This window comes from Phoxinus phoxinus (genome assembly GCF_949152265.1).
Source record: "Phoxinus phoxinus genome assembly, chromosome: 3".
Lineage (NCBI taxonomy): Eukaryota > Metazoa > Chordata > Actinopteri > Cypriniformes > Leuciscidae > Phoxinus > Phoxinus phoxinus.
In genome coordinates, this window is record NC_136878.1 from 26,728,159 (window position 1) to 26,740,264 (window position 12,106).

Here is a 12,106-nt window from a genome sequence, read left to right on the forward strand (position 1 = left end):
AGAAAAACACATTATGCCTTGGGAATACGAGTCTTCATAACCTGTCCATTTTGTTTTATTTAGCAGGGACACATCAAAAGTGACAGTAACCCCCAATTTCCACCAGATGCGTTACGGCTGCGTTACGGCTCGCGCACGGCAGCGGAGTCAATCGGTTTCCATTAAAGTCAATGTGTGTATTTCCACTGAATGCAGAACAGCTGCGTTCCGACTCCGGCGATCCGCAGCCCTCCGGAGCTGATACGCAGAGCTTCTATTTTTGCCGGATGCCGGAGAGCTCCGCAGCACTACAGGGCAGAGTGCGCAGGACAGGAAGTCGAGCAAAAAACAGAACAAACCAAAACAAAATAAAATATCCGTTTAATTTTCAAAATAAAATACACCGTGATCATGGCGGATCATATTTGGCGGAAAATATGATGATCATTGCGGAAAATTGTTCCTGGTTTGGTGGTTCTGTTTATCGAAACTACATATCGCGCGATCACACGTGAATTAGCGAGATCTCGTTGGTCCTCGGCCGCAGGCGTTCTGCAACAAATCGGACCTGGTGGGTATTGACGGACGACGGAACACGGAGCTGTCACGCAGCTGAGCCGTTCCGCATCTGGTGGAAATTGGGGGTAAAGGAATGTAATCCCCCCCCCCCCCCCATTTCTAATAAATGCTGTTCTTTTAAAATGTATATTTAAAGAGTCTTGAACAATACTCCACATACTCCAATATTAAGCATCACAATTGTTTTGAACATTGAGCACCAAATCAGCATATTAGAATGATTCCTGAAGGTTCACGTGACACTGAAGACTGGAATAATGATGCTGAAAGTTCAGCATTGCCATCATGGGTATAAACAACATTTTTAAATATATTCAAAAAGAAAAGTTATTTCACATTGTAATAATATTTCAAAATATTACTGTTTGAATAAATAAATGCAGCCTTGGTGAGCACAAGAGACATTTAAAAATAAAATAAAATATTACTTAAAATATTACCGACCCCAAACTTTTGAACTGTTGTGTACATTACTAGTCACAATTATGGACATATTTAACTAAATTTGTTTCTCATGATCTTGATAGCTGCAATTCATTGAAAAGAAGTGTTCTGGAAGTGTCCTCATAACATTGTAATAAAACCCATGTCATTATATTATACACATTTGTGTTCTCATAAACCATATATACAAGAACACAAACACAAACACACACACACACAATGTGATTACGCAGACGCCAGACAACACAAACAACTTTTAAGTACCTCTGTTATATTTAATAACTCCTCTGTGATGCGTCTATGCTTGATTCTCTAACAGTTCCAGTCTTAGAGTGTGAATAATAAATTAAAACCCGTCTTGCCCAGCCCAAAAAAATATAGCAACCATGTATGTCTGTGTGTAGTGCGGTAAGCATCTTAGCCTCACATGCTCTGCGCTCTAAATAAACCATCTAATTGGTGAGCTTTTCTATCTGTTTTTCACAAACATCTGTTCTTCTCTTCAGGATCACAGTAATGCTTTTAAAGGTGAACATAAAAGGAAAAAAAAAACATTAATGAGCTGAATTATTTAACTGGTTTTACATTCAGAAGTCTGCAGGTCTCCGCTCACAATACAAGCTCTTTCCATGATACAATGCTGGTTTTCCAGATAGTGACATCCTCACCTGCCAGGACATCTCTGATTCGATGGGTTGAGAATAGAGGAGAGCGGATGAGAGACAGATAGAAAAAACAAAGGAAGCGAGGGATGATAAGTGCTCTCTGTGAGGCTGCTGTCTGCCTGCTGAAAGGGGGTCTTTGTATAAAACAAGCTTTCATCACTTGAGGGGAGAAGAGAAAAGAGAGATAGACAGAGAGAGACTTCTGATGTGCACCCACCTGCACTTCCCTTGCTCACACTGATATGGAGCACACACACACACACGCACACGCACACACACACACACTTATATGCGTTCCTGGCCCCCTCATCCCCAGTGAGAGGATGAACAGCCTGTGCTCTGTGACTGAGCTCTTTCATCCAGCCTGAGCTGATTCAGTCACTGCTCACAGCTCACACTGCCCCGACAAACACTGAACAAACCCCCTACACTAGGGTGTAACGGTTCAAATTACTCACAGTTCGGTTTTCATCATGTTTTTAGGGTCACCGTTTCGGTACGGTTTGGTGTGTGCTATGTTCAGGGGGAAAAAGACTACTGCCAAATAAAAATGAAGAAAATAAGAATAATCAAACTACAAGCAACAGCACAAATAAATACAATAGAGCAAATGTACAAATAAAATAATCAGAGTTTTTCAGGTATCTAACAGTAGTTTTCAGGTACAGAAATTTAATATAGTAATCAAATGTAAAATAACATTGCACATTCCACTGTGTAAATTAAAGATTAATCCAGAAAGTTACAAAAGCTATTCAGTCAAGAGCAGCGAGTGAGTTCCTTGTTTTTGTTGTGTGATTAACATTAAAAACACAGACAGCAGGAATATTAGGCTGCTGTCACTGTAAGACATAATGCACAATCCAAAATACTGACACTGTTACACTTGCGTTGTCTTTCTCGACTGTTTACATTCACTTAAAAGCCCAACCGACTATGTCTGCTAGGACACTCGCCAAGATGGGCATGTTGACAGTTTTTGTATGAATTTGTCTGTTACTCAAAATTTGCGCGCACAAGTTCTCTTTCGCGTCTTCTTGCCCTTGAATGTTTAAATTGGCATGGCTTACATGAGTTTAGTTTCAAACACAGATAGCAACGTGTGCTGTTTAGGTTTTACTTACACTCGCGCCTATCAACACCCGGGTGATGGCGTCGTAAACGACTGGTCATATCAGAGCATACGGCACTCGCATTGGTCAAAGTTTAAGGGAAGCCATCGATGGAAACATACATTAGCCTAACTCTGTCTGTTTTACGCATTGTTATTTTCAATAAACCATATTATAAATGCATAATGCGGCAACATATTTTAGATGAACTGCAGTGCAAGTGCGTGCCGAACCGTGGGTGGGGAACAGTACGGTTCGATTTTTTACAGAGAACCATTAAACTCCTACTTCCTACCAAATACTTAGAAGAACTATATAGAAGAACTAAAACCCTGTAAAAATCTAGAAAAAATAATTAAGGCATGTTTTCCACACAACTTCCAAGAAAGAATGATATATGCTCCAATATACAATAACAATACATGTATACACTAATGTTAAAAATGTTGGGGTTAGTAGGAAATAAATGTATACTTTTATTAAGCAAGGATGCATTAAATTGATCAAAAGTAACAATGAAGACTTGCATTGTTACAAAAGAATATTTTAAATAAATCCTTTTTTTTTTTAAACTTTCTATTCATCAAAGAATTCTGATTTTTTTTTTCAGTTTCTGCAAAAATATTAAGCAGGAAATCTCCTCAATACTGATCATAAGAAATGTTTTTTTGTGGCACCAAATCTGCATATAAGAATGATTTCTGAAAGATCATGTGACACTGAAGACTGCAGTCATGATGCTGAAAATTCAGCTTTGATTAATTACATTTTAAAATATATCAAAATAGAAACATTTTTTAAAATTCGAATAGTATTTCACAATATTACTGTTCTTACTTTATTTTTGAAAAATTAAATGCAGCCTTGGTGAGCATAAGAGACTCTTTCAAAAACATTAAAAATAAAAATAAAATCTGAACAATGGGAGTGAGAGGTAACATTGACATTGTTTTGGTAGACATAACTGTTATGAAAGAGAGTAATACACACTTATCCGTAGCTAAAAGAATAATCAAATACTGAATAAGTGAACATGTGAGGGGTGGGAGATGTGCGTGTCTTTGTGAATGAAGGGCGTTTACATTCTGAAGAAATTCGGTGGAGCTTTATGGAATTCTGTGGGCACAAGTCTGTGCAAGCATGCTTTATATATGCTAACCTATCCTAACTAGAAAACACAAACATCAACAGACACACAATCTGACATTCAGCTTTTTGTGAAATGTTGGTGTGTTTTTTTTTTTTTTGGTGCAGAGTAGGTATCACAATTCTCACCTCCATCCTCCAACACCTCAACACAACATTCAGAAGCCCTGCCAATCACTCATCTCATCTGTCTTTCTGTTTTTCCCTCTCCCTCTATGTGGGCTGTTGACTAAACAAAATGGCCCCTGACATTTCTTAGCTAAATAGCTTTCCTGCCAATCTCAGGCCATGTCAGCTGCCTTCACCTGCTACCCACAATTGCTCCCCTCCTAAAAGGAGAGAAGAGAGAACGAGGAGAATCAGAGGAAGAGATGGAGGAGGAAGAGCCACGCTGGGCTCAATAAATGAACCACCGCAGGACTAGATCAAGGAGCGAGGAAGAGGACAGTCATTATGTTAATAACTCACGAGGGAGCGCTCTCTCTATTTCCACCGCATCTTTCTCTCTGTCTTTGCCTTTCTCCCCTGTTGAGTGACATCCCGGGGGAGGCCGGCCGGCGATAATGAGGAGTCAATCTTGTTAGGATTAGACAACAACATACAGGTCGGCAGTCATGCAATCCATTCTGAGTGCAGGAGAGGAGGGCAGAGGAAAGCGATCAGGTGACATTTAAACATGCACTGAGCATCTACGTAATGGTCTCAAGGGACTTTAACGTCTCTAGAGTTCAGTGCCAGATCTGCTTAACTTCTTTTCGGGGTTTGCAATTAAAGGGATAGTCCACCTAAAAATGAACGTTCTGCCATCACATACTTGTAAGCCTTTTTTATGTGGAACACAAATGGATATATCAAGCAGAATGCTCAAGTTGCTCTTTTCCCTACAAGTGAATGGTGACTACAGCTGTCTCTGGTCCCCATCTACTTTGTGTTTATGGACTTCAGAAGTTCTATTTCAGTCGGACAAAACAGTAAAAAAAAAAAAAAAAAAAAAAAGAGTAATGTAAATGTTCTAATTTAACTGAAATCGTAGCGGCCTATTTTTAGTCAGACTATCAGACTAGATAATGCGACTGTAGCTTCATCCAGCATATAAACATTGTAGTGAGACGTGATCTTGAAAGAGATGATGCTCAATGTGTGTTTAATGCTTCAAATGTTTATTCATAGTTTTCAATGTACACTAAATATTTGGTGTCAGTACATGTTACATGCAATTACTAAAGTAATTACTAATAACTATAAATTATGCATAATTACATGCCCTAAACCACATAACCCTAAACCAAACCAAACCCTAATCCTAACCCTATATAATAGTAAGTACAAATGCATTTACTTAATATCACGCTGTCACACTGTAATTATACATGTAAGTACTAAGACACCTTAAAAGTGTAACCAAAAGAACTTAAATTAAAATATTACTGCTTTGACTGTATTTTTGACCAAATACAGCCTTGGTGAGCATAAGAGATTTCTTTCAAAAACACTTGTCAAATTTGTACTGACCCCTCAAACTTTTGAAAGGTAGTGTAAACAGAAACTTGGACATTATTCTAAACATCTGCTTTTGTGTTTTGTATTCAGAAGAGATTTTACATTTCTTTTTTGAACTATCCCTATTTGAACAAGTGTTTTGCACTAACTACCGCCCCCCCCCCCATCTCTCTCTCGCGCTCTCTCTTTCTCTCTCCATCTCTCGCTCTCTCTTTCTCTCTCCATCTCTCGCTCTCACTTTCTCTCTCATCAGCAGCAGTGATTTGAGGATCACAGTAATCAGCCAAACCCCAGGAGCGCCATTACAGACACACAGGGTTGTTACACAGCTATTGTCAGCCTTTTCTGTCTAAGCACACCATACACATCTCCCAACAGCACAGATATCTCTCTCTCACACACACACACACACACACACACACACACACACACATACATACACACACACACACACACACACACACACACACACACACACACACACACACACACACACACACACACACACACACACACGCTTTTAAACTCTCTTTAATCCGTGAGACTGCTGATCTGAGTGGGTGTTCTTATATTGTCTTATATAGGGTTATTCCTCATGGAGAAGCAAAGCCTCCTTCTATTCATCTCTTTCTTCTCATCTAAAGCCATCTCTTGCTCCCCGCTCATCTCACCTTCTTTTCAGCTCCCTTTGAAAGAGTTCAGAGAGAGAAAAGCAAAAGAACCCATGCTCTATTTAGACAAAAGACTGTCTTTTTTTGCCCCAATGTATTTGGCTTGCATTACTGCATTCCAAGGTATATTCTGGCTCTTCCTGCGTCTCCAGAGTTCCCTGAGGGAAACTGTGCCAGTGCCAGATGTGCTCCAGTAACATCTGGACCACAACAGGGAGCACATGAATTTGAAAGGGCAGTTAATGACATGCCATGGGACGTTTAAACCAGCATATGCATCATTACATTACATGATTTCGAGTGCTTTAAACAGCTGAGGCTTCTCTGAATCTTTCATTTTAATTAGAGCTTCAGGTTTGCTGTACTCATTTTTATGGCTATTATTATTATTATTATTATTAAATAAAATAAGAAATATTACTATAATAATAATAAAAATATTTAATTAAAAAAATATTTTTTTAAATGGCAATATTTTTTAAATGGGAAGCAGAATTTACTGCAAACTGAGCCTGAGACACAGATTACACTTATCATGAGCACATGGGTGTCAAACAACATTTGATAAGACGTATTACAAGTTAGATTTTTTGGTTTTAAAGTTGATTATTCATACAGCTCAACCTTGAAGTTTTATTTTGAAAATGTATTTTCATAGAAGAGAAAATTAGAATATAAAAATTTGATGCTAAAAGCCATATTTTGATCAGAGGATTATATAAGTTTATAGAATGAAATTGTGTTATTTGAGCCCCAATTTATTGGAAAACAGCCATAAATCAATTGTTCAGAAGTTTCTGCCCACTTATTGGTTAATACATAGCTATGCACTATTAAATAAATGGAATTATCAGAGAAATGAAAACAAATAAGTTAGACAACGATACGTTTTTTTTTTTACCATGCACCAGGTCCATCAAATTGATTAAATGTGTGAGTAACATCACAACATCAGTAACATCACAGCAAAGGATGTGGCAAATGAATGAATCCTCTACAGTTGCTCTCTTCAGAGACAAACACTCTGGGGCTGTATTTCAGGTCTAACTTCATTGAGTCTTGAGGTTTTGTGCAAAATCTGCTTTCCATTATCTATCTGAGAGAAGCATCAGAGATATGCCTCGAGTTCCTCTGTCCTACCTGTTCTCCCCCTGCAGTTCCTAGTATGACTCCATCTCTTTCTGTATTCCCACTAGTTAGAAATACGACTTCCATCTTTCTGTGATTTCTGTTCTCTCCTGCAGTTAAAGAAATATCTTCAGCCTCTCAGTAATTGCCGCCTGATGAGGGTCTTCCTGAGGCGATGTGAGACTCATCAGTCTCCGGGCCATCGGCACTCCCCCGGCCGCGCGTCTCCATAGCATAATTTGTCATCCTGATGGAGAGCTAATCTGACAGGATGTCTGCCCACAGACGGAGAAGGCGAGATACTCTGTCTGTACGTATCCCCCCCCCCCCTGCCTGACTCAGTTTCTCTGTTTGTCTGACTCTCATTTTCTCGCTGCCTCTGTATGCCACTTATCTGCCTCAATCTATCTCTCTGTGAGCGGTGTGTTTCAGCAGGTGTCTGTCCTTGTAAACCGCCCTAATAAAAATCCTGGGATTTGACAATCTGTCTCTGCAAATATGCTTTTGCTCACACACTGCTCTCTTTTCCCCCTCATTCCATTTCCTTTCTTTCTCGGTTCTGTTCAGTTTCTCGTCAGGCATTTATCTGCTTTTATAGATCCGTTTTAATCTTGTCATTTCTTCAATGCACTTAATTGCCATTTTTGACAACGTATGTGTGAATTTGTGGTATTAAAACAGACACATAACATGCACACCATGAAAGAATATTTATCTGGTACATTTGAGACTGCTGAGAGGAAGGTAAACAGGAGCATGAAAGGAATATTCACTAAAAAAAGAAAAGAAAATTCTGTCATCATTTATTCACCTTCATGTCGTACCAAAACTGTTTGACATTTCTTCTGTTGAATCCAGAAAGATGCACTTTTCCATACCATTAAAGCAAAATATGACAAAAAGCACCATAAAAGTAGTAATTATGTGTGATGATGCGCTTTTGTGGTTTACATAGAAAAACAATATTTTATTTATTTTGTAGTTGTCTTCATCCGGCTTGTTTTTTGTGCAGTTTGTTTTTGGTAAGATTTCTGCTCATTCGTATCACATCATACTAAACAGTTTCAACTGTTTAGTAAATGTTTTATTTGTTTCCATTCCTACACTATGTCTTATCATAAGGAGTATTGTTGACGGAAATGTTCGGCTTACCGTGTTTTCACTGTTCACTGTTTCACCGCTAGGGAGCGCTATTACGCATATTCTGAAAGAGTACTGAATCTCCTGATCAAAACACAGGAGAAGAATGTGCAGAAACAAGCAATATGTAAATAGATATGTAAGTGTGTATCATATGTAAGCAAATGACAATTAACGCGATCATCAACATTAAACAGCATCTAAATTAAAACTGCCTGATGTTACTGAATGAAATGTCGATCCAGGACGAGCTATAGGACTGCGCAAGTATTTGGGGTGTTGATGGACTCGATCTACTCCATCTATGTTTTGATTATCTTTCTAATCCCGGGGGATGATAAAAAAAGAATGCATGACTTCTGGTCGTACCTAGGATAACTAAGTCCACTAAAGGAGGGAGGGCGTTTTCACATCTAGCTCCTAAACTCTGGAATAGCCTTCCTGATATTGCCCGAGGTTCAGACTCGCTCTCCCAGTTTAAAACTAGATTAAAGACGCATCTCTTTAGCCAAGCATTCACATGATGCATCTCATACCTTTTATACTACAGTTAAATCAGATCAAATGCATTCATATTATGAACAACAGCAGCTACACTAATTATTTCCCATCTGCCTTTTTTTGTTGTTATCTCGGGACGCCTGTCCAGTTATGTATCCAGCCTCTCATGGAGACTTCAGATCCCCCAACGCCTGTGATGAGACGACTCGACGCCTGTGAAGAGACGACCCAACGCCGGCAATATGTTATGCCCTAAATTTTATGATTAACTAACTGTATTTTTGTATGTATATTTTTGAAATGCATTTTCTGTAAAGCTGCTTTGAAACAATATGTATAGTGAAAAGCGCTATACAAATAAACTTGAATTGAATTGAATTGAATGAAGCTAGAATAAAACGTTTTGTTGTTGTTGTTGTTTAAAAGCAGAGTGTCTATTCTTTCTTTTGATATTATTGCATATAAAGATATTCATCAAAATTCGTCAATCACTATATTCTTCTTGACAAACTATATGCTATTGGTTTTCTGGTTTAATTCATATCTTCATTATAGACGTCAAAGTGTGTATTTTAATACTGCACTCTCCCAGCCTAGAATAATGGAAACGGGTGTCCCTCAAGGTTCTTCCTTAGGGCCCCTTTTATTTTCCATTTTTATAAATGATCTCCCTCAAATATGCTTAGACTGTCAGATTCATCTATATGCAGATGACACAGTTATGTATACGTCTAAAAACGATATATCGGCCACATCATAGCACAGAAACTGCGCTGGTTAAAATTACAAATGATTTACTTTTAGCTTCTGACCAAGGCTGTATCTCAATACTAGTTTTACTCAATCTTAGTGCTGCGTTTGACACTATAGATCATAAAATACTCTTAGATCGACTTCAAAATTACACTGGTGTTCAGGGACAGGCATTAAGCTGGTTTAGATCGTACCTATCAGACCGTTACCATTTTGTCCATTTAAATGGGGAAAAATCAAAGATAACGTCAGTAAATTATGGAGTGCCGCAAGGATCTGTGTTAGGCCCTCTGCTATTCTCAATTTATATGCTGCCACTTGGTAATATTATAAGAAAACATGGAATAAGTTTCCACTGTTATGCTGATGACACTCAATTATATATTTCATCACGACCAGATGATAACACTAAATTATCTGAAATGACAGAGTGTGTTAAAGATATAAAATATTGGATGACGTGTAATTTTCTTCTATTAAATTCAGATAAAACGGAGGTATTACTGATTGGTCCAAAAAACTGCCCACAAAACCTCTTACAATACAACCTTAATCTAGATGGACGTCCTGTTACTTTATCCTCTACAGTAAAAGATCTGGGTGTTATACTAGACCGCAACTTGTCTTTTGAAAATCATATTTCAAATGTCACAAGAACAGCCTTTTTCCACCTTAGAAACATTGCTAAGCTACGTAATATGCTATCAGTTTCTGATGCAGAAAAGTTAGTTCTTGCATTCATGACCTCGAGACTAGATTACTGTAATGCTTTATTAGCTGGTTGTCCTGCATCCTCCGTAAACAAGCTACAGTTAGTCCAAAATGCAGCCGCTAGAGTTCTTACTAGGTCAAGAAAATATGATCATATAACACCAATTTTATCATCTCTACACTGGTTACCTATTAAGTTCCGTATCAACTACAAAGTATTGTTACTGACCTATAAAGCCCTAAATGGTTTAGCTCCTGTGTATTTAAGAGATCTTCTATCGCCATATAATCCATCGCGCTCTTTAAGATCGCTAAATTTCGAGGCTTCTGGTCGTACCTAGGATATCTAAGTCCACTAAAGGAGGGAGGGCGTTTTCACATCTAGCTCCTAAACTCTGGAATAGCCTTCCTGATATTGCCCGAGGTTCAGACTCGCTCTCCCAGTTTAAAACTAGATTAAAGACGCATATCTTTAGCCAAGCATTCACATGATGCATCTCATACCTTTTATACTACAGTTAAATCAGATCAAATTCATTCATATTATGAACAGCAGCTACGCTAATTATTTCCCATCTGCCTTTTTTGTTGTTATCTCGGGACGCCTGTCCCGAGATAACTCAAATAGAGTTCGTCAGCTCCAGTTATGTATCCAGCCTCTCATGGAGACTTCAGATGCCCCAACGCCTGTGATGAGACGACTCGACGCCTGTGAAGAGACGACCCAACGCCGGCAATATGTTATGCCCTAAATTTTATGATTAACTAACTATATTTTGTGTGTATATTTTTGAAATGCATTTTCTGTAAAGCTGCTTTGAAACAATATGTATTGTGAAAAGCGCTATACAAATAAACTTGAATTGAATTGAATTGAATATATCTAAGATTCAAACCACACTTCAATTTGATTTCAATCTTAGTCAAACATGGTTCTCTTCTAATTTGCTTCTAATTTAATAAAAATAAGTATTATAGCATGCTTTTTGCAACCAGATCTTGAGGTTAAATTCCTGGATGGTACACCTCTAAATAATGTTGAAGAGTTTAAATATCTGGGCCTTTGGCTCGACTCCCAACTTACCTTCAGACCTCATATCGATTCTATTGTAAAAAAAACTAAACTGTAGCTTAAGAATGTTATACCGCTCAATTAATTGTTTTACAAAACAGATTAGATTAAAGATTATTACTCAACTATTATTGCCTATAATTGATTATGCGGATTTTGTTTATCAGAACAGTCGTAACCAATCTTAAACCTATGTGATTTATAGTAGTATTTGAAGATTTGTTTTGAGGTGTTCATTTAGAACTCATCACTGTGAAATGTATCAGTTATTGAATCTTCTTTCACTAAATGCTAGACGACAGTATCACTAGTTGCAGTTTGTTCACAAATGCAATGTTTGTTCTCAAACTACCCATCCTACCTGAAACAATACTTAATTCCATATCAACATCCTACAGCCTAAGAGACACTGACCATCTTTTTTTTTTTGTACCAAATATATCCAAAGAAAGTGGGAGGAGAGCCTTTAAATTTAAAGGCCCTTATGATTGGAATGGTTTACCTAGATCTTTTAGATCGATCTCCTCTTTTCACCAGTTTAAGATGTCTCCTCTTAATTATTTGAATACAAGCTGCCACTGGTTTCCTCATGCCTGATATATATCTATATTCTTTTTTTTCTTTTTTTTTCTTCTTCTCAATTGTCTATATGAATGTTTATTGCCTAATATCTAATGGTTGGATTTGGGAAGATATGGGTGGTTT

The 12,106-nt window shown here is 37.8% G+C and overlaps 1 protein-coding gene across 5 annotated transcripts in view; it reads right to left on the reverse strand.

Annotated features, from left to right (window-relative positions):
* fam222ba (family with sequence similarity 222 member Ba) overlaps nt 1-12,106 on the reverse strand; it is a 65,480-nt gene that overhangs the window by 3,809 nt on the left and 49,565 nt on the right. The window contains exon 1 of one of the 5 annotated variants that reach the window (XM_079608750.1): nt 4,055-4,185. The exons of the other annotated variants lie outside the window; for them this stretch is intronic. The gene's annotated coding sequence lies outside the window, so the exon portion shown is untranslated. Of the gene's footprint in view, nt 1-4,054; nt 4,186-12,106 lie in introns of those variants that run through there. 5 annotated transcript variants of the gene reach the window in all.